General features: G+C 43.7%; 1 protein-coding gene across 8 annotated transcripts in view; it reads left to right on the top strand.

The window, feature by feature from the left end:
- Positions 1-214: 214 nt before the first annotated feature.
- The window catches only part of RNF152 (ring finger protein 152), a 43913-nt gene continuing 20641 nt past the window's right edge, over positions 215-23486 (top strand). For 2 of the 8 annotated variants that reach the window (XM_027682184.1, XM_027682149.1), the window contains exon 1: positions 12859-14398. The gene's annotated coding sequence lies outside the window, so the exon portion shown is untranslated. Of the gene's footprint in view, positions 233-285; positions 390-421; positions 920-3929; positions 7887-12858; positions 14399-17811; positions 17931-23486 lie in introns of those variants that run through there. The other 6 variants (XM_027682166.1, XM_027682159.1, XM_027682203.1 and 3 more) reach the window with 6 other exon arrangements.

Raw genomic sequence — 23486 nt, 5'->3', positions numbered from 1 at the left:
GATCCAGCGACTCCCCCTCCTCCTCTTCCCGGCGGGGAGCGGGGCCGCCCTGGGCGCTGATGCCCCCCGCCACGCCTCCCTCCTTTCCTTCCCTCCCGCCCGGGCGAGGGGGAGACGCGGGTTTCGTAAGCGCCTGTCCTGGCCGGCCCCGGCGCGCTCGGCTGGCTGCGGGCAGAGCGGGGCTGCGCGGCTGCCGCTCCCGCGGGCGGTGCCGGGGCGATGCGCGGTGCAGGTGAGCGGCCGAACAGTGCCTGGGGCCGCCCGCTGCTCGCCGCGCCCCGGGAAGCTGCCGGGGCACCCGGGGCACTTCGGAACCCGGCGAGGTCGCGCCTGCATCGCGCCAGCGCTGTTCCGAGCTGAGGAGGGTTGTCCGTGTGCTTCGCGAGCAAGTAAATCCAGATAACTTAGAGAAGGGGTTTGGTGGGGTTCTTTGTTCCTGCGGGAGGTTTGGTGGTGGTTTAGCGTTGTTTGCTGGCGTTTTTCTTTTGTTGGTGTTTTTCTTTTTTTTTTTGGTTGATTTTCCGCTCTCTTCCTTATGCTGACAATTAGCAGAGAAGATATGCGGTAACTCGAGTGCTGTCATTAAGTGCCAGACATCTCGCCGGGCTTTTAGGAAACGGCTTTAATTATTTTTTTTAGCCAACGAGGAGGAGAGGCGTGAAGCCCCCTGCCCAAGTAGGATCCCTGCTCTGCAGAGTGGCAGCGTTCAGAGTTCCTTACGCCGTTAGATGCTGTCTCCTGGCCGAGGTCGAGCTGCCAAAAATGTGATTTACGGACCCTGCCGACATCCATCACCCGAGCGCTTTGTTCCGACACGCCGTCCGGCGGAGGGACTTCTCCGGGAGCAGCTCTGCCTCTCCTGAAACGTGGATACGCTTAGGATGTGTGCAGCAGGCTGCTAGCCAGGGAGGCATTAAGGGTGTGTGTTTGTGTAATAGGTGTCTGGAAAAAAAAAAAAAGCAAACAGGCTTTTGATAAGGTCCCATTAATTGAACTGTAAACATAGTAATTCCTCTGTTCTTGTTTCCTCACTGAAACTCTTCTTATTCCTCACCGATATGGCCCATGGTTTTTGTTTTCTTTTTCTTTTTTTTTTTTTAGTAGTGCGTTTCAGAGAGCTTTTGATACAGATTTGATTAAGATTTTGGGTCTGATTGAAGCTGTTGGAATGTATTTGTAACCTTCCAACTTATGATGTATATGAAGGTCCTGTTTTCAGCCTTTCTGTACCCAGGCTGGGTTACAGGCCTTTTTGAAATGTCCACCGAGTCTGCACTAATGTAGAGCCTATGGGATTATAATAACAGTAATTTAGGAAAAAACCCTTCTGCTGAAAACACTATTCTTGGCTATGTAATAGTGTGTGACTGGATTTCAGCTTATTGATTGCGTGAAAGGTGAAACATAAAAGTAGCCCTGGCCGAGGTGTGCACAGCTGGGACAGCCTTGTGCTGTTGCTGGCTGTGGCACTGGCAGCACTGGTGTGCCTGCGATGGTTGGGATGGAGCTCTGTGGAAAATTCCCACCACGCACATGCTTTTGTTGGCAGTGTAGTTAAAAAGCCCAAACCCCTGGTTCAAAGCTGTGAAGGTCTGTTAGAGGGTTTGGATAGCTGGCCAGGTATGTGGAGACAAATGGAAATGATGTGTTTTCTGCTGCTTGTCTGGGGGGAGCAAAGTTGTTTGGGCCACACCTGCTGGAAGTTTTATATGCATATTGGGAAGTCCTGGGAATACTGGACAGTGCTGTGGAATATCCAGATCAGAAATGCCAGAGAGACAATAAATATTGTTTTGACTCTAATATAGTATGTTTAAATTATATGTTCAAATGCAATAACTTAGAATGAGCGTCTCATCGAAAGATTTGCTGTGGCTTAGCAGAGTGCCTAGGGAACGGGCAGGTAGATGCTTCTGGGAGTTGGTCACCCTTCCCCAGATGAATCACTTGGGCCTTCAGCTTTGCCAAAATCCATGGATATGTTTTTGTCATACCGGTTCCTGGCTCCAGTTCAGGGTTCTCACCTTGACCCCTTGATGAACTGGATCAGAAACTCCCTTCAGCCACAGTCTGACAGAGGCTTCAGCATAGTTTTAACTTCAGTCATGTGAGTTGTTCTAATGAAATTAAAGAGGGATACTAACAAGCAGGCTTGCATGCAAAGGGTTTAAGCTCAGGGCTGCCTCTCACAAGCCTTCCAGGGTGTGAACTACACATCTTTTTTACTCACATGGGGCTGAGAACAAATGCCATATCATGTTTTGGTTCCGTGCAGAAGAGCTGACCACACTTGGGACCAGCACTGGCAGAGTAGGAACAGTGGTGCCTCTCTGCTGGAGTTTTATGAAGGATTAGTTTGCACTTAGGACCTGAAGTCTTGCTAGAAACTAATGAAGCTTATACTCCTAAGTGCTCAAGCCATCCTTTCGAGCAGAATTTAGTTTTCTAAGTCAGTGAAATATTTTTCAGACTGTGACCCCAATCAGTTGATGGTGCCTAGAGGATATGGGTTGAGAGGTATGCATGAACCTAGATGATGCCCTGATCAGTTAATGTGACTCTACCAAAGACCCCGTGATTTGTGGTTTTGACCACATGGCTATTGACTTTGGGACCTGGCCTAAGGCTTTGGGACCTGACCCTTTTAAGAGGAGTTCTTACATTGCCCTTTGTATACCTGTGTTTATTTGTCAGCCAGTTCTGCAGCCCTTCTGTACATCAAGATATTCAGGCAAGAAATTTCACTGACTTGAGCGTGGTTAGTCAGCTGAGTAAATGGTGTGCAATCTGAGTTCAAAGCAGTAGATTTTGGGCATGAGTGCTCTCTTTTTGTGGAGCATGTGGGAAACTAGTTTCTAGAGCCTGGGATCTTGGCATGCCTTGAATTCTCTCCTGTTCTTACACTTTGCCTCTATCCGGTGGGTGGGTGGGCTGGAAGTGAGATGGGAGGCTGGGCTATCCTCCCGTTTACAGAAAGCAGCTCTTCCAGAGAAATTCTACAGCTGTTTCTGAGTCTGTCCGGAGTTGCCTGCCTGCTTTGTTGATGCTGTTTTCTGTGCTCTGCGATGGGAGCAGAGGAGTCCTTGGAACTGATGTAGCTCTGTAGCTTGATCCGTGAAACCGAGAGGGGTTAGGGGAAACCCTTCCAGCTCTCATCAGTGCAGCATCTCCCTATGTCCTCGGCTGACAAGGGCTCAGCATTTGTTGATACGACTGCAGCAGAGCTGCCCCCTGCCTCAAAGGCACCTTTAGTGGCCAAGCACCAGAAGCATGGGCTTAGGGATGCTGGGGATGGTAAGCAGAAGGATGCTGAAGTCTCTGGGATGAGTTCATTTCCAGGGCTCGTGCTTGTGAAGGAGAGAGGAGCCCCAACTGTTTTCATAGTTAGAGTTGAGTAATAGTCCTTTAGCCTGACAAGGCATTTCATCCCTTTCAGATGCAAATCCCCTTGCCCTGTCTGTCTTCCTGCTGCAGAAATTACCCCTCTGGAGTAACCCCCAGATGTAAATGAGTTTGCAATTTGCCCCTTCCCGCTCCAGACGCAAAACAGCTGGGCAGTTACAGAGCTGAACTGCAGTGTGTGCTGTGCAGCTTCCAGGCTCGATTGAGCAAGGCGTTGTTTTCTGGAGCGTAGCAAAACACCACTGATCAAACACACTACAGTTTTCATCTGGTTTTATTTTATTTCATTTTAACTTAGTTTCTCCAGGAAATGAGCGTTTTTGTCTCCTGTTTGGCCAGTTTCAACCAGATTGCACCAATGGTTGACAGTCTGGAAGATCACTAATTTCCCACTTGTGTTTGTTAAGATTAGTGGCTGGCTGGGAAGTCTTTAAAGCATTGCTCTCTTTGACAAAAACTAGACTGTTTACAGCTATTCTCTGTTCTGCCTGCTAGCAGCTGCCTGGCCAGGCATTGCATGTGTGGTGGTCAAACATACAGCACCTCTGTAGCCTTGGCCAATTTGCAAGGTGTGTGTGGTCTCCAGGGCACGGGTGGCTATGAGGTAAGGTCGGACGGAGCTGCAGTGGCTGCAGCAGAGGGGCAGGAGGGCAGAGGACACAGATCTCCCACAGATGGGTCCCATTTGGTACTCTTCCTTGCAGCCTGGCTACCCTTTAGTTTGTCAAGCTAAAGCCACCTGAGATTTAATGTGGCTTGCAGGCTGACACCCATAGCTTGGAGCCTGCTTTCTTTGACCTCCAGGACACCTTGGGCTGAATGAAGGTGAGCATCAGGTCAGATGGGAACGTGCATCCTGGGCAGGACTTATGTGCAAACTTGCACATGTGCAATGGCAGCATGATAATCTGGGTGTTCACCAGCATCATCCTGTTGAATTCAATGATAATTTGACGCCGATAACATTCAGAGCCATATTTTTCCCCAAAATAGCTTGAGAGTGAATACAGTCCTTGATTCCCACACAGCACCCTGCAGGTGTGCACTTGGGCTGATGGGGTACTGTAAGATGTCAGGGGCATGCTTCTGTGTTGCTAAGCATCCCAGTATAGATGCAGCTGGTTTGGCTTGGGTGGTCTGCCTCGGAAATCTGGACAACATTGTACTAAGAAAAGCAGACTCACCCTCACCCAGGCTGTGTCTGTGCTAGACAGTATAGCTGTGTTCAATGTGGTGGGCACAGTTCTTCCAGACTTAGACTGAAGGAAGGACAAGCATCGACATTAGAAATAAGTGTCAGAGGTGTCAAGAGCGTTTGTGGGATGCACATGCAGTTCTTCAGCCAGTGCGTGTTTTGATACCCTCTTTGTTGCTGCTGATCTTCAGACAATACATACCTGTTGTCCTGGGGCATAGAGTGTGGTTCTTCAGAGATCACCAGTGTCACTCTCTAATATCAAAATATTATGTGACACCTTAGAGGGCCAAGGTGAGTCTCAAACACCCATATGCCACTCCTGTTCAGACAGCCTGTGGTGGAGGTAAAAGCAGATGTGTCTGTCAAGGTGAGATGAAGGGAGGAACTGTGTAGCTGGGCCCCTCATGGGTTATGCAGGATGTGGAGCACCAAGTCATGCCAACCGGGCAAAAGGAGATGTTATTCCCTTTCTGCACACACAAATTCTGCTTGTGAATCTCTGGCATCTGAATGCATTATTAGAGAAGTGTCACTCAATGAAGGAGAATATCTCTTGCTTCCCTTCCTTTCTTGTCCTTGGGCACCAACTCAGACCACTGGCATCTTGGCATGGTAAATGACTGTGGTGAGAATGGACTCTTGGGCTTGGACAAGACATCCTGTGCAGGTCCCTCCTCTGATGGTGCCAGACACCCAAACTTCTGTGTCAGAAATCCTGAAGCAGGCAGTTGTGGGGTAAAATGTTGCTGCGGTACCATCTCTGCCTGTTGTTAAATGTATTGGGCTAAGTATATACATTCAGTGATGGTGCAGTGCCTTGTCTGTTAGCTTTTAAACTGAGCTGAGCAGATTGCATGCCAGGAGGGAAGGATTGCAATGCTTTCATCACCACAATGGACTTTTCCATGGCGGATCTTTTCCAAAAGATGTGCACTGGAAAGGGCTGGTAAGTGCCTGGGACACTGCAGGCTCTGACTGACTGCACGTCAGGGACTTGATAGCTCCAGGTTTTGCAGGCTCTTCTTTCTGAGGATGGGGAAAGATAGAAGTGAAACTTACTTTGTTAGGAACAAAAAAGCATGTAAAGCTTGTGGTAGTAGCTGCCAGCACCTGTTAGACAAGGTAAAAATACTGTTTAGAAGAAATGCTGGGTGTATGTTAGCAAGTGGGGGCATACAAAGGCAAATAAGACTTTTTAAAGAGCGTGAAGCATGCATAGGGAGCGTGCTGTCAGACACACTGCCTCTTGCCAGCTAATACCATCTGCAAATAAAACAAGTTAGGTTGTGGCTATTGTAGCTGCTTACTCTCATGAAGCAGGGTGACCCAGACTTGTCCGACGCTGAGAAATATGTTGGTAATTTTCCTGAAGTCCAAGGTGTGCAGAGTAATTTACTTAAAAGACCCAATATAACAATTATCATCCAGGATGAACACATACAACTGTAATGTTTGCTTGCAGTTGTATTTTATATGACACTCTCCCTGAAGTTGCTCGCTGACTGCATTCACCAACAAACATAGCCTGGAGATGATGGGCTTCTTCCCTGACCTGAAGTTAGCAGCAGTAATTACACTTAAATAAATTTTAATGTAGCAGTAGGAGGGATTCAGTGGCTTGGGCAGAAGGCTGTTAGTGGGGTCATTTGGGATCCAGGCCTTGGGAGCTTTCCTTCTAACCTTGGGCAAAGCACATCAGCTGCTTAGTACATCTGTTCTTAAAATCTGATTTGTGACAATTCATTTCAGAGTTGTTGATTGATGTTGGTCTTGGTTTCCTCCTCTGAAACAACCCCAAAATCCCCAAATGTTAGTGCGTGGAATCGAAGTTTGAATATAAAGCCTCCCTCTCTTCTTCCTGTTCTTTACCTCAGATAAAGGTGGAAGAAAGAGAGTTTTGTTCACAGGCGTCTACTGGAGGCATCAATCATGTTGGGAGTGGAGGCTGCCAGTTTTTCCACACGTTATTAATGATGAAAAGATATAAACGTATGAATGCATAATTGTGTTAGATTTAAATTGCTTACAAAATAATGACATCAGGAGAACAATGGGGTTACAAAATCTGGTGGACAAAGCACTGAAGTGCCAGGACTAACATTGCAGAACTCCCCTTTGCATCTGCATTATGATACAATCTTTAATTCTGTAATTGCATCATTTTTTCTCTTTCACAGTGTCCCTCTTTCGCTGGATAGGTAATTGCTGCATAATTCATTTTCTCTTCCCCACATTTACTTTCTGCATGTGTCTCCACATCTCTTTATTTTACACCCCACCCAGACCTTGAACTGAACAGTAGTGCTTATTTCTTCCTGGGGGGCTTTTTCAGGTGGGGAAGTTCTTATTCTTGCAGCATCTCAGGTACGGGTACTGTCTTCATTTTCATAGCTGAGGAATGGAGTCAAAGAGCAAATAAACCTCAAGTGATTGAAACACCTGCAATTTTGGCTGCCTCAAAGAGATACTTGGGGATGATTTTTATTTTCTATTCGTCCCAGAGTACCTGGCATGACGTAGCAGTTCATCTGCTGGAAGCACAAGGACTCAGCTGTTAGTGTCAGCACTCTTGTAGATTAGCCCTAAATGCCTTGGCTTTGCAGAGGGTGGGCACTGCCTCATTAGGGGTCACCTGAAGAAAAAAACTTGTTTCAGAGACTTGCTGAGCATCTTGAAAAGACTATGGAGCCAAGAAGGAGCCTGCAAGTGGTATGTCCAACTTCCTCAAGCAAGGTGGTTGTCTCTTTTTCTTCCTGCATTGCCTTGTTCACTAATCTTCCTGACCTCCACTGGGTGAGGCAGTGTTTGAGACAGCTGTTGCTTTTATCATACAACCTTATCTTTTTTCCCAAAGCAGTTGATTTCCAGGGCTCAAATGGTTTGTGATAATTGAATTGGAGACAGTCAATGCAGATGTATACAGGAGCTGGGTGAAGGCTGTGTGTGTCGTCTTCATATGATACATCTTAATTTTGAAATGATCAAGTTTGCAGTCTTTGTATTAAAAATTAACATAGCTAGGTTTACATGTAATTTTATAACTGTACAAAGGGAAAGGGGAGAGATACATAAAAATTAGGCCTTGTCACATTAATCTGCAGTGGCGTGAGTAATCCCAAGGGCATAGACCTTTGGGCTGATTTCTGACCCATGAGATAAGGGCCTGCTGAAGAGCACTGTTTAGGTTGTTGATAGAGTGAGGTGATGTGCTCAGGGGGTCTGCTGCTGTGCTGGAGGGTTTTGCAGCCCAGAGCCAGGTTACCCTGAGATCCCATTTAAGGATGAGGTAGGCAGAACACTGGTGCTTCCCAAGTTCTCTTTGACTTGCCTGTGCTGTCCTGCTCTTCACTCTGTCGCAGTCAGTTTCTCATCCCCTTCAACTCACCCTCCACAGTCCCACCTTCTTCCCCTCTGTTTCTGTGCTTCCCTAACAGATGCCATCTGCCTCTCCCTGTGTTTTTGGGTACCATCACTGTAGCCTGGTACTTCCGGTGCCACCTATCATTTTCCAGAGGTCCCAGGTCTAGATAACCTGGTAAGATTGTATACAATCTTGATTCCAGTTTAAATCTGTAATACTCGCTTGTTCAAACTATGGGTGAAGGCCAGTCCAATACCTTTGATTGAAGCATTTTAGAGGATTCATCTTACTTCTAGACCAGAGCAATTACTGTGAGCATCCTCTGAGATCAAGCAATGGGTTGATGGGTGCTTTAGGCCAACTCTATATAAATAATATACATCTGAAGAAAATGCTGTGTTCTGCCTTGTTTCTCACTGTTTTGTTGTCTGCGGTCTTGCTTGATCTCACCTACCTTCCATAGGGTCGAACATGATGAAATTACATCAGTTCATAGTGAGGAACGCTGGCTGCTTGTGTTTTTTTTGTTCTCTGGAACTGAATAGCAACATGATAGTGCAAGAAAGAGTGTGTGGGTTCTAGAGACTGGGCTTCCAGCTGAAATGCAAGTTGGTGCAGCTTGGCCACTTTCCAGAGAAGTGATGTCTGTGGTCTCAGCAAGTCATTAGATGTCTGCATGTCTGTCTTCTGACCAATTTACAGTGAATTTCTTCCTACAGCTTTATTCAGAGGATGGGGGATGGTTAATAAAAACCTCATGCAGCAGCAAGAGGGGGCAAAGTAGACATTTTTGGTTTTGTTCAATTAAGCATAAAAATTGTCTTTCATGTACTTTGGGCTTTTTTGTTTCATCAAACTAGATGAGGAAGAGTGGATATACCAGCAAAGAAAATATGTTTGCCAACAAAATCTGGCCTTGGAACAGACCAGACTGACCTGAAGTGAAACAGTTGGGACAACAATGATTTAAAAGTCAGACTTGTGTTCTTGGGAGTTTCTGATATAAATCATGACCATGATTGCTATAAACCATGTCAAACTAGATTCATAAAATAATGTCAGTGTCTTAAAACGTTTCAGATGACTCAACAGATTGTACATCTTTACAAAATAATTAATAAGCCAGATGCTAAAAACTGGCACCAACTAGTTTTACTCCTTGCATTGGCACTGTGTGTAAGTCCAAGAGGTAGGATTTGATTACTGAACTTCAAGTATTTGAAAAGGAGAGAGTATTAAAAGGAGCATGGGACTGCTCCTAAGCTCTTGTCCAAAGGTACTTGAGGATCCAAGGACTTTGTCTAGTCTGTGGAATGTTACTGGAAGAAATGACTTGTATCAATGGAGAGATCTGCACATCTTACAGAGGAGGGAATAAGGTTTTGTGGGAGACTAAAACCTAAAAACAAACCCAGAAAAGATTACATGTCTATCCTAGCCATCTCCAGCCTGGAAGGGGTTGGTAAGCCTCCATTCCTGTGATTTGCTCTAAGCTTGGGTAGGCTTCAGTTAATCCCTGACACAACCTTGTTGTCTCTATTTTGTGTGTGTGGTTTTCTTTTGAAGTAAGTATGTTTAGAAAGATCTTCAGGCACCATAAGTTGCCATAGCTCCTCTGGGAAAGAAGTGGCTCCTCTGTGGCGTGGCCCCCATGTTAGGTGTGCTCCACTAGCCTCTCTTGACCTCTGGTTTGCCTTCCCCCTCTCTTCCTCCTCACAGCATCTGTGGTCAGACTCTGAGAGGCAGGGACAGGGCTTGCAAAAAGCTGGCTCAGCAGAGGAGGGGGAGAGCCAGCTGATGCCACTATTAATATTCTTTCAAAATTGATGGATGAGACGATTATAAAATTGCAGAGGGAAGTGAAACTTAACGGAATCCATGTTTTAATTGTATTCTGGATGTTTTTCAGCAGCCAGCTTCTGAGATGCAGGACAGATCAAGCATTTTTGTGAGGATGTTGACGTAGGCTGCAAAATGTATTGTTTTTAAAGAAAGAAAAAGAAAAAGATTGGGTCAGTCTGTTTTCCACACTCTGGTGCTCTCAGTCTTCTTCAGTTGTACTGTGTAATAGCATGCAATGTCTAGACAGTAAATCAGATCTGAAATACTGTCCTGATGCATCTAGAGAAGAAAGTCTCCTGCAAGCACCTGTGGTGTCAAGGTGCCCAAGCCTGTGAGGGGTACCTAGTTTCTGGTTTTGTAATTTCCCCTGTGTGCCCTTCATCCCCATGGAAAGGAATGAGGATGCTCGAGCCATCTGGCTTGTGGTGACTGGCAGCATGGGTCCATATTTCCTCCATGCTCACATGTCAGCCTTCTGGCACTGACATCTTCCTGTCCATAACACTGGGGAGATCCTTTTTGGCTGATGAAGCCCTCCTGCTCAGTCTGCAAGTAGCAGTTGCGTGCTGCATGAGGTTTTCTTCTAGGCAGGTGTTTTGTTTGAGTATGTTACATCCACAATTGGATGAAAACATTCTCTGTCTAAGTTTTGTTTTAACTCAGGCTTTAACAAAACCAGTCTTCTTTGTAGTATTGTTCCTAGCTTTTCTTTCCTCTGGGACTGAGAACTTCTCTCCACAGGCTCCTTAACTCAAACGTAACTTGTCATAATTCTGCATGTTTTGAAAAAGTACACATATAGGTGGTAAAGACAACAAAGTATCAGTTTTTTCTCTGGCCTCTTCCTGCTTTCTGCCAAGTCAAAAACTGAGAACAGGACACCTTTCAGGAGTGGGCTCTTTAATTTAAAGTCCCGGTCTTGAAGTTCTAGCATCAGACAAGCCTTCTGTTTCCATCAGCTGCAGGGGAAGTTGCTTTAGAGAAGGCTCCTCAGGGGCTTGGGGTGGTACTCTGTTTTAAAAGTGAATAGTTTGGGGTGGAGATGCTTCAGTGCTTTAGCATGCCTATTTTCTCCACCTCTCTCATACCTCTGTAAGGATTTCTGGGGTCCAATCTGGCTGTGAGGAGCTCCCCCATTTTCCCCTATTTAAGCTCCCTGGGGCAACAGCTGCAATTCCAGTGGTGAGGTTTAGAAATGGGTTCCTCTTGCTTCATTTCCTGCTCTGGAGTTGGTTGGTATTTTAATGGCTGTAAGCTAACATTAGGGAGGATAGCACACCAGGGAACTGGACTGCTTCAGGAGGAAAAGTTTCTTCTTGCAGGCAGTAAAACAGGCTTGTGAGACGTGGTCGTGATCCCTGTGAGTTACAGAGGTGCCTTGGCTGAGCAGGCAGTGAGTGGGGAAGATGAGAGTGGATCACAACAGCTTTCTTACATCCTAAAGATGTAAAATCTTTGCACTGTTTACTCTGAAAATATTCTCCCTGCCTTTCCAGAAGTGCACTGTTTACACGCAGGCAAATGCTGAGATTTTACAACTGTACGTGCTTGCACTTTTTGTGCTTTGGGCACAGCTGGCAATGCTGATAGGAGGGTTTCTATTGTACAGACGCTTGCTGCTTAGAAAGTAGAAATTTGCTGAGAGTGGCACTGGGAGCCCAGCAATTCTCCCTTCAGCAAGGCTGGGAACTGCTGGCAGCGGCTGAGCTGTGCTTGGCGATGTGTGCGTGCGTGCTCGCAGCAGGACCAGGGGTGCTGAGGTGCTGGTACTGTTACTTGGAATACTTAAATTCTTTAAGCTTTTTTTTTCCTTAGCAATACTTTCCAAATATAATTATTTAAAAGAAAACCTGAATTATGCTATTTTGCAGATGATTGGAAGCCTGTTTTCTTCCTTTTGCCATGGTAGATCTGTTAACATCAGTGACTGTAGCTGCAACTTGCTCGTCCAGGTGTAGCTTGTCTTTGCTTTTGTGGGATCAAGGCTGTTATGGTATTTTTTTGACCTGATTCTCACAGGATTTCCTTTTGTTTGCTGCACTGTTCTGTATGCCAGTTTCCCTGTAAATATTATGAGAACTGGCAGTATGGGCCTGATGCCAAGGGTAAGGGGCTAATAAAACTACATTTATTTTTATTTTGGGAGCTCTTGCAATTCATACTTTGCTGGCAGGGCAGGTATGGTGTTTCACAGAAGAATTCCTTTCTCATCATTTTAATTTCAAAGTGCTCTAACAGGGTCCATTTGCAGCCCTAGGCATGGCAAATGGCACACCAAGGCTAGGATTCATTCAACAGCAGGAGATGGAGACAGAGGTGGGACTGGGGATGTGGCAGATGTGAGTGTGAGGTCTGTGCATCGTAGCAGCACTGCTGTGGCATCCCTGGAGCAGGGTGTGATGGCCCTGGTGGGGTCTAAAACAAGGTCCTATTTCTATTTTCTGAGTGCCAAGCCAGTGCTGTAGCCATTCTGCTGTGTTGCTTACTCAGCGTTTTGTTCTAGGGAACCTGAAGGTACGTTGCTGTAGCTGAACAATGCCTCCTTCGTGAGATCTGAGATGCCTGCACTTGCAATATCTGGCTGTGTCATGTGTGCCGAGCTAGGGACAGAAGTGCTTGTGAGCCCCTACAGTAGCTGAGGGAGCTCTGGCTCCCAATCCATGACTGTTCTCAGCAGGCTGCTGCCGCAGAGTGTGAGGTACATTGCACTGTCACACCAAGGGTCTTTCAGCAGGACTTGGCAACTTTTGCACCCAGGACTGTGGAGTCTGAGGGCATAGAGTTTAAGCTGGAGAGACACTTAATGAGAGGTCAAGATGGTTATTTATGTTACTGATGAGATGATTAGTAGGTGGTGTTCGTGGCTCTCATTAGAGACCTGTGGAAGATTGGTATCAAACAGAAAAGATCTCTGTGTCTGTGTGTAATTTATGAGGCCTTCTGCTCAAACCTCCATTCATACTCTCAAATGGCAGTGGGGAAGAGAAGCTGGAAGATGCTAATTATGTCCTGTGCTCTCAAATAGAAACAAAGGTGGCCGTGGCATGTGTTCTCTGTGTTGTGGATCAGCACTGTACTGCAGGGCCAGTGTATGAAGAGTGCAGGGGGATCTGATTTTCATATCCTCTGAATGTCTGTTTAGAACTGAAGATTGGCTTTCTTTATATAGAAATATCCATATTTTTATAGGTGAAATCAAAGGGCCAGGCTCTTTGGTCCAAAACTGTTTGTTCTTGGTATTTGTCACATGTATAGCTGACTGAATTAATCAAATGGAAAATGCTTTTTCCCAAACCAGAAAAATTCCACAAAAAGAAATGTATTCCACCTATTTTTTTACTTTAAAAACAAAAACAAAAAGATCCCTCTTCTCTCCTTCTCTCACCCTCTTTCTTCTGTTTCTCTTAGCGGCAAAATGGGAAAAATAAAAGACTGAAGAAAAAGGTTTGGGTGGGCATTCACACATGTATGTATGGAGGAAAAAAATCAAGATATATGGATGTTTCCGACTTACCACAGATAAGCTAGTGAAAATCAGTGATTTATGTAAATGTACTTCTATGACAAAGAAGCATTTAACAACTTGCAAGTTATTCCACTTTGTATTCTGTTGGTAGATAAACATAGGCTTAATTCTCCACTTACTTGCCCTTTCATATCCTTTTCTGACTTACAGAACAGTTGCATTCATTTAAAACTAGTCTAGGGTATTGAATAGCCATGTCTGGTTAATTTTCTTTTAGCTCATTAGCTTTTTATTTTTTTTTAAATGTGGCCACGACAGGTGGTGGCAACTCCTAGCTCTGAAGTGTGCAATGCTCTTCTTTGAGTGTCCTGACCTGCCTGCTGCTTAGCTGTCCCTGGATCACAGTTCAGGAAGCCTCCCTTCTCCATTTTGTTCATGACACACGTGTCTGAGCAAAAGCCAGTTACTGCTTTCAGAGAGTCTGAAGTCACGGGTGTGATATGATGCATACTTTTGAGATGTATCAGCTTCCCCCTTGTGTAAATCAAATCAAACAGGGTAAGGTGCAGATCCTGTTTTATTTCAGCATGGCTTGCTTATTCAGCGGAAAGGATGCGTGCAGTCATCTAGATGGATGAAACCATCTTTGAGCATTTCGGTAATATCACACATGACAGAAATTCCGAGCTTCTCTTTGTGAAATATGTCTCTTCCAAGAGAGGAGAATCCTTGACAGTACTTTCAAAACCTATTAGGAAATTGTGGGTTAAATAATTACTCTATTTCCACATTAACGTTTTCGTTTCTTGCCACTTTTTCAATTGTGGCAAGATTTGCAGGTAAGAACCTGAAAAAGAAAAGTAATATAAGGGGGCAGTTGGTTTGTTTGGGGTTTTGTTTGTTTTACTTCTTTTCTTTAGTGTGTCTTGTCTGCATCTGACTCCTGGCAGGGTTTTGTGACCTTCAGTGGATCTCATCAGTGTTTTCCATTCAGAGCCCCCCAGGCAGACAGAAACCTACACAGCAGAGCACTAAAAACTCTGAACTGCCCAAAAGGAATGGCATCTTGCACCAGCTCTCCCTCTTTCCTCCTGTGTTGGTGAACATTGAGGGGAGTTGTTTAAACCAGGTGAGCTTTACTGCAAAAGGAAAAAAGAAAGCAACATGAAACCTTAAATGTTTGGAGATAATTATGAAGAGGACTGATCACTCCTGTTCCTCCTCAGGACAATCCTGCATTTATTGCTGACCTTATTTCAAGACATTTTTAAAGTTTTTGAAGTTCAGCTTCATCTGAAAACAGAACGGTGGTTTGGTTGTAGTACACCTAGGAAGTGGGGGTTAGTCTTGTGTGTTAGGATACATGTGTTTAGACTCTCTTCAGCTTGAATATTCTTGGAATATTCTCAAAGTGAAAACTGGGAGTCACCTAGGCATTAGCTGAAGAAGAAAAGGTCTTAGGCCACAGAAGTCATAAACAAAAGAAATGCAAGTTGCAGTTCTTTAGTGCTGCATAAAAGGAAACTACTAAATGTCTTCCTTTGGTAAGCAAACCAGTTTGTGAACTGTATTGTATTTTTTTTTTTTGGTAAATGTTCCCATTTCATCAGCTCCTGTTCTAAGATAGGTTTCTGGCACCTTACCTTCTGCAGCCAAAACTGTGGAGATTCACTCAGTTGGTTAGAGCCTGGTGCTAATAACACCAAGGTTGTGGGTTCAATCCCCATATGGGCCATTCACTTAAGAGTTGGACTCTGATCCTTGTGGGTCCCTTCCAACTCAGAATATTCTGTGATTCTGTGAAAAATGTAGAAGAAAGAGGTTTATCAGTACAGCAGTTTCAGCGGATTGCGTGGAATCTCAAACTGGTTATTAGGTCTTTGAATTATTGGGTGATGTATTTGGTAGCTGGTATTCTGTATCAGAAGTACATAATGTAAATAAATTTGATTAGAATAGTGCTCATACACTTTCTGTCAGTCTTTCGACTATATTTTTCTAGTTGTGTAAAGCACAAAACTTCAGGTATTGGCAAAATCTCTTCCTGCGAATGCTTTTCCTGTAAAAAAACTGGTGCTGTCCTGTCAAAGGGAATGACTAGTAGGTGTGCTGCACCTCCCAAATCCATACAGGTCTCTGTGCCACTTTAAAGGGTGAATGCTGATGAGGTAGTTGTTCCTTCATCGCAGTTCAAGGTTCCCTCTTTCACTGTCACTTGGCTGCAACTAAAAGGCCCGCTTACAGATCTTACACTGGTAGAGGAAGGTAAATGTAGCATCCACCTGCCCTTGCTTCTTAAGAAAGGGTGCTTAGCATCTGGGAGGCACAAATACCATATTGCAACCCTTGGTCTCCCCAGGAAACCTGAAGCAAATCAGAAAAAGCTAGAGAAGTGGGGTCCTGTAATCCACACAGCGTCTGCCTCCTAGTTCTTAGCGCAGTGGCTTTCTGAAAGCAATGAAAATATATGGCCTTATGCCCAGTGCAAGAACTTATTCACTCCACTGTATTTATTTTTATAGTGAAATTGCATTTTCATATCTCTGTGAGAGAGACTGTAGTGGGATACAAATGCAGTGAAGCATTTCTTTCTGTGAACATAGCGACTTTGGCACAAATGTGATGAAACTTGCTACTCTCTTCATGAAAACACATTGAGCTGGGAATACTGCCGTTTTGCATCCTCTCTACGGAAATTTGGCAATGCAGTTGTGGTGGATGGAGATTGTATTTCTTTACGCTCCAGATCGACCTTGCTGTACAAGAAAAGATGGCTGAACAGGCATAGCTTCAGTGAAGCGTGTCCGTGATTTCAGTGAAACATGGGATTCAGAACCACCTAGAAAATAAGAGTATTATTCAATGGAAATTTAATTTTACTTTTTAGTGACTCAGGAATGCTAATGCTAAAGATTTGAGTCATGTTTCTTAAAGATGTTTTAACATGACTTTCAAAGTTATAGGTACATTTCACTGCATTGAAATTAATATGCATGTAAAAGCCTGAGAGTACAAAGTCTGTGCTTGTGAATTGGGCAGTTAGTGGCTTGGCCCACCTGCATTTTGTGTTTGCATGCAAAATAATTTGTATTAGCGGTAGAGCATTCCGTGTGCATATAAAGTGTGTTACAACTAGTCTGCACACAACCAAAGTAGGTCTGAGAAATGTAGGAGGCCATGTAGGTAAGCCTGGCTACTTGCTAGAGCTCACTAGATTGTGTCTTGTCTTAAAAACAGACGAGGGAAAAACAAGACAGAGGTGAGATGGTGGGAGTTACGTGGTTGTTGTAGTTAGGATCCAGTCTGCTTCAAGTAATGCAGCGTGCTGTTGATGTTAGAGAATTACGCAGGGCTCTGTTTCAACTGATCTCCAAAATGACTCAGTGTAAGAACTGAGGTCATGTGGATTATTTTTGAAAGACCTGTTGGACTAATTAGGCTATGTTATGTGGCATAGTGTTAGTTAAGCATGCCCAGAGTTCCTGATAAGAATTCAGCCTTTAATCTTCTGCTGGAAGCAACTTCCCTTCGAGATGTACAGCAGTTGTAATATATAAAACCCAAAGCATTATTGAAATTAAGGGGAAAGGAAAGAAGCTGCGTAAAGTAGAAGGGGAATTAATTATATGACAAGGGACACACTGAACAAGCAGATGGCTCAGTGTCGCAGGGAACAGATAGGTTGCATGAGTGTTTAGTGACTACTTTGACTGAGTTTGTTCATGTGCTTATATATATAAGCCATATATATATCTTGCATACATATATCTATCTCTAAAAATTTGTGGCTGCTGTGATTATGTATAATGACTTACTATGTAGTTGTTTGAACAAGGCAACAGAGAAAGTAAGACTTCAGACTCTTGCTTCTTTTGCTGGTTACAAACATTGAGTTCCTCTTTCACCACTTCCAGACTCCAAATGTTGCTTGTATGTTATCTGTATTCTCCCTTGCTTCCTGCTTGCTCTCTGTCCCTACCCACCTCTGGCCCCTGCCCTGGCCTCCAGCTCCTGTAGGGAGTCCAGTATCTTTTCTCCTGTTCCTTTCTCCATCCTCTTCATACCCTCTGTAATCTTCAGTAACACGGATGTAAATCACACAGATTTTTAGTTCCCCATTAATTTTTGTAGCATATGTATTTTTTGAAATTTTTTTTTAAATTTAAGAAAGGTCTTTGTCCAGTGTTTGTTTCCAGATAGTGTAAATGATGGGTGAAGACCTTAGAAAAAGAATATTTCTACAAAGAAACTCTTAGCATAAACCTTGCCAAATTTTATGTGGCTGAAAAAAGTTGTCTCTTGACCCATAATTTCAGAGAGGTAATTTTATTGAGGTTCAGACTCAGGTTTTATATTGTAGGAAGTCTGTGTCCACTAAGGAAAGCCATCATCTCTCACATACTGTTGACTGTCCAGAGGCAAATTTCAAGTCTGGAAGTGCGTGTCCATGTGCTAGTGGGAGGGCTCTGTCAAAACTGGGTCTTTGTACTGCCAGACCAGGGGGCAATGTGATCAGATGACCCAGGGTATGCAGTGGAATGATTCCAGCAGTTTTTGAAAATTGCGGGAAGACAGAGGACTACCTGACTTCACAAAGCCTTCTGGGCAAACGTGTTGAGCCAGCAAAAGGGTTTGAAGAAATGCTGTGTTTTGTGCCTGTGGTATGTATGGATGGGTGTTGGATGCTTAAAGACCATCTTTGCTTTTGTGTGACATGTTGGCCCTGTGCTGGCATAGGTTGCAGAGTGGTATTGGATGTCTGTTTGTCCCAGCACAATGTTCAGTGTGGTGTTCTTTCTCTAGTTCAAGATTGACTTGTTTTTTTGATTGGATTTTGATCCAGAAGAAATAACCCCTGCTGTCAGTGAACCACAAGGGGGTACAATGTTGTGTACAACATGTCCCAAGAACATGGTATCCCAGGTTAGCAGTGGTGGCCAGTGTTGAGTCCAGAGCAGTTCTTTCCTTTTCAGCAGTGCCTGGTGTTGGCACAGTGTAGGCTAAACTTATGCTGCCTAAATACCATCTTAACTAACTTCTTGTTCTTTGGTACTATTCAGTCTTCCCAGCACAGACAAACATCATTGCATTTGTCCTCTTCAAGGGCTGTTTTTACTCTGCTTTTTTTCTTTCTTCACCCTTCCCCCCCGCCCAGTGACATCTTCAGTAATGTTTCATTGCCATGCAAAAGGAGGAAAGCACATTGTCAGCAGCCTACTTCAGACAGAGAAATTTATATCTGTGAGAAGCATATGTACAGAACAGCAATTACTCAGATCATCAATATTTATATAGCAGATAATAGTTGTCATGGACAAGATGAATATTGTCACAAGAGCAATAGCTGCAGGAGGGGGGATGCAAAATATAATTGTTAGATTTCTTTAAATGGGATAATTATTTAACTTTCAAGTGATTGGTGAAAATAGCTTAGAGTCTGAATTAAATATCCAGTGGGAGTTCATCAGCTTGTAGTAAGTAAAGGAAATGCCCGCTCCTGTCTACCCTCATGTCACATGGTGAAAGCTGCCTAGGATGTTGTCCTTTAGATGTGGCTTTAGCTGAAGGCAATGATGGGGCCCTCCGTGAATGAGGAATCATATAAAATAACAAAAAAGTAATCAAGCAACTTGTTTGGAAAATTAAATTTTGTTATATCCACCATGGACGGACACTTGTGGTTGAGATGTAGACACGGTTGCATATTCCTTGATTTTAAAAGCATACTCTGGTGTTTGGTGAAACATGGCTATCCTTAGGGCAGATTTTTTACCACAGCTTTCCAGCATCCTGCCTGCCAGCTGATGTGCCTCTGGCTGCCTTGGTGCTGCCTGACTGGACAGGCAGCCCAATGAGTCCCTGTCTGGCCTCCTGGCCAGAGGGACAGCCTGGGTAGTGGCTTCCTGTTTGCACAGGAGATGCAGCTTTTGATTTCTCCAAAGAGAATGCCTCCCCTCACCCGCCCTTTTAAACCTTTTGTATGGCAGCGTGATAATTTGGAGAGCTTTCATTCACTAGCAAGAATGCTAGCTTGTTCTGTTTTTGAGACATATTAAATCAAAAACTAACTTCATGTGGGCTGTTTGCTACAGGCAGTTTATTTGCTGACTTTTTTCTTCTGCTTGTGAAATGCCTCTGAATAGCTCTGTTTTTTGTTTATACTCACTGACTCTTCAGATGTGACTTCAGATGCATATTTGAAACCCTATACCCCCTGACTTCTCTCAATGAAGAGGAACAGAGGATGGGAGGGTGCAGCACTTGATGTTCAGTGTTTAGCTCAGTTGGGTTGGCTGTCATTTGTAACGTCAATCACAGGGTTTTCCAAACACTAAAGCAACACAGGAACATTTTCAGCAGAGTAGATCCACAAAAGACCTTAACTACTACAGTATCAAGCCTCTGGGCACTGTATGCTATGAGAAGCAGGTAACAAAGCTTCTTGTGCAATTCCAAGAGAAAAGTTGGCCCAGGAAAGCTGGCATCCCAAATCAGGAGACACACGAACTGGCTTCAAGGGAGATTCAAGAGGAGGACTTCTAAGCCGGCAGCCCTCTTTCTGTTCCAGGAAAACCTTCTGAACTACTCCTTTGTATTCCCTTCTGGAGTTAGGTACTTTCTGCTGAGCTGTAAGCAGCGATGGAGCTAGCATTGCTCTCTCTTGAGTTAGATCTGATACTCAGCCCAAAGGAAGCTAAGACTGAACTCCCACCTTTGTCTAGCAGCATTTGATCTTGGATCTTTTTATCTTCATAGTTAAAACCATTAGACTGCCTGGATTTTAGCCTTTTTCCAAATGAATTTTTAATATAAAATAATTAAACATTCATCGGAGCAGGGACAGGAACCTGCCTTCCCCTCACACTCGCTTTTCCTTTCTGACCTGGATATTGAATTATGCACTTCAAAGTGGAATGGGGTTAGGAGGAGGCATTAGTGGAGCTCTGCTGAACTACTGAAATTCCTGGTACTTAAAACTTTCATCTGGAGAAGGGAAAAGAATATTATAATTTAGTCAGGTTCACCCTTAGTGAAAGAAAGTTTTCTTCTGCCATGAGCGTACCCAGGTTCATGTGTGGGTTCACCAAATCTGCCACTTGCATGTGGCTTGGGAAGGCCCTGACCCTGTTGCACACAGATTAATTTGGACAGAAGGGTTGTTTGAAGCTAAATTTAGGCCAGTTTAGATCTCGCTATTGCCAGTAAAACTGAGATATCCGTTAACAGCAGTATTAATACTTCAGATGCTTGTTCCAGTGCATAACTCTGTTACTAGAGGTGCTTTCTAAATTGCAGATCTAGTATTGCAACTATGTGTGTTTAAACTTTTTCTTAAGTAGTATCCCCTAGTTTTTTTACTGTCAGTAGTATAATCTTTGCTCAGAACTTAAGCTTGTGATCAACAGATCAACAGATTTACTTTCTTAGTTATCTTCTCCAGATCTCTTTGAGGCAGCTGCTGTTGAGATTCTGTTGGAGAACTACCTGCAAAAGTGTTAATTTAAGCATTATCTTCTGGCCTGAGGTTCTGCCTTGAGGGAAAGTAAGCACTAGCTAGCTCTTGGAGAGATTGCTGCAATTCTCAAGCCAGCCCTGTGATGGACACATGCTTACACATTCATTGCTTCTCCCGGTGTATTGCAGCTCAGAATAGCTCTTTTTTCTTTTTTCTGGTGCAAGGAAAAGAAAACAAAGGACCATTGAAGAGAAGGTTATCAGCACTACTGATATTCTAGATTATTGAATTGTGTTGAAATAATGAGTTTGTTCATCAGGCTAGGGTGTTTGTATCTAATTCTCTGAATATTTTTTTTCATTACAGCAACTTGCACAGGGATCTGGAGATGATGAAAAGGATTGCTTTCCCCTCATGTTTGATGGGGTACTTGTGTTTTGGCTGTCTTGTCCCATTGCTAAGCCCTGACATATTCTAATTTCAGAATGAGGTGTTAGCAGCATGAGGAAATGGGTTGTTTGCAGCATCCAGAAGTCATGAGCCCCTCTAATTCCATTTTGATACAGTGTCAAGCACTGGGGTACACCATGAAGGTCTTTTTGTCATGCTGGTGCAAACTAGCTAAAGCCTTGAGGGGTTTTGATGAATAAGGGTTTAAGTATCCAATCTGGATTTCTTTTAAACTGAAAATGGGAAGAATTGCATGGCAAAGGATGGAGTCAGGGATATATTGCTACAGTGCCTCAGGAATGTTCTTGGAGCAGAAAAATCCCTCCTCCTTAGCTTCTGGGTGGTAAATGGGTGAAGCCGTTTACCTCTTCAGTTGGCTTTACAGCTGGTTTGAAGATTTGCCCTACATTGCCTTCTGGAAGAGTTTTTCTGCATCCTAATTTTGTTAAAGTTCATTGGTTTATTTTATGGAGGGAATAAAACCCCAAAACAAATGGAATTGAAGGGTTAGGTTTTGGAATGCTAACAACATCTCCTATGGGAACTGTAATTAGCATACTTTATTTTCTCATTTGTCCCTCGGGGCTTGGCTTTATGGCTGACTTCCATTTCCTCTTTTCGATGTTTAGTTACCATTGTGGTTATGGGAGATGCAGACTAGCTGGGAAGCCCAATCCCTGTTGGAGAACATGGGTCATCGTGTATGAAAGTACCTCAAGCTGTCATAAGCAGCATTTCACAATTCTGAAAATGGGTTGCCAAATTTCCAATATTTAGTAGAAAGGCAACACTTCCCTTAGTATAGGTGACATAGCTGTTAAATTTCATGTAATTCATGAGGTGTTCATTTGAAAGACTAAATTTTCACGAAAACTTACTTTTCTCTATTTTAAATCAGCTTCTTGGCTTAATTTGTGAGCACAAAATACCATTTTTAGGGGCTTGTCCCGCAGTAATAAAGTGTGATTCTAGGATACTGGAGTTCGTTGTAAGTTCAAAGTATAGCAAGTAGGAGATGTGATTTGATTTGCCTGAGGAGACCTCTCATTTGGCATAAATATTTCTGAAGTGTGGAATGGAGATATACTGGAAACAGGAATAAAATACTCTTCAGACTTCAGATTTTACTTTCTGAAGTAGATTCTCCTCTTAAAACAGAAATGGACAGAAATGGTGGAATTCTGTTAATTGATCAGACTGATAACATAGTCCGTGCAGTAGGAAATATGTCAGCACATGAAGTTTAAGGATGCCTAGAAGACGGAAGCTGGTCAGAAATAGCAAATTAGTGAGAACTCAGTGAAGTTGTTTTTCTTCTAAATTTGCTTTTGATAAACAGTGAGCTATTTTTACAGGGACTGTTTACAACTGCTACTGTTATGGTTGGCTAATTAGCAACATCCTTTGGAAAAAAAAACCCTGACCCTCCTGAAAGTCTTCAAACATACAGAAATGGGTTTTTTAATTCTCTCAATTTCACCATGTCTTCTACCTTTCATCTTGTGATCTCTTGCAAGCTGCCACTCTCCCTGTTTGTGCAACTTCTACAGAAAACACAAGTAACAGCAGTTGAAAGGGAATTTTAAAATAGATTATGAAATCTAGGGCATGTCAGGATAATTTTGAGGTGGTCTTAAAAATTCAGTGGTTGTCTTTTTTGAAAGCTTTTGCTGAATGTTTAAGATTTAGCCTTCCTCCTCTTTATCTAAAGGTCAGGAAGACTGAGGCTTTCCTCTCAGACAGTGCATGTCACATATGTTGGCAATTGGGAATTGCCCAGGACTGCTTGAGGAACGACCTGTTTTCCACTGGAAGGATTCCTGGGCAAGTCTGGCCCAGATCTGCTCTTGAGAACAGTTATTGTTAAAGTCTTCACCCAGCTCAGAGGAACTGAGTCATATGGAAGGGTAAGTGGCAGAAGGAAATGCTGGCAGAACTGGACCCAAGCTGGTTTTCACAGCTGTCCTGATTTACAGTCTATGTCTCTTGTGATGCAGCCACATCCTGGACACAAGGCGGCGTGAGGTCCAGGGCTACTCATGGTCTCACCTTGGTAATGAGGAGATATCTGAAGAAAAGTTAGAATTATGTGTTACATTTGCTTTCTTCCTTAATTCCTTCTGATTGGAGTCAGTGTGACCCAAAAATAAGTGGTTGTGTTTGGTGAGGGGCAGGGGAAACATGACCCCACAAGTACAGGAACTTTATGGTTGTAGCTCCTGGAGGAGCTACAGCAAAAAACCCTTCATATTTTGAGGAACCTGACTCATTTTTTCCAGTGTTACAGGGTTACATTCCTGTGCTACTCCTT

Source organism: Neopelma chrysocephalum, unplaced genomic scaffold (assembly GCF_003984885.1).
Source record: "Neopelma chrysocephalum unplaced genomic scaffold, ASM398488v2 Primary Assembly neopelma1_22b, whole genome shotgun sequence".
Taxonomy (NCBI): Eukaryota; Metazoa; Chordata; class Aves; order Passeriformes; family Pipridae; genus Neopelma; species Neopelma chrysocephalum.
The sequence above is the reverse complement of the archived record's forward strand: the minus strand, read 5'-3'. Positions and strand labels throughout refer to the sequence as shown.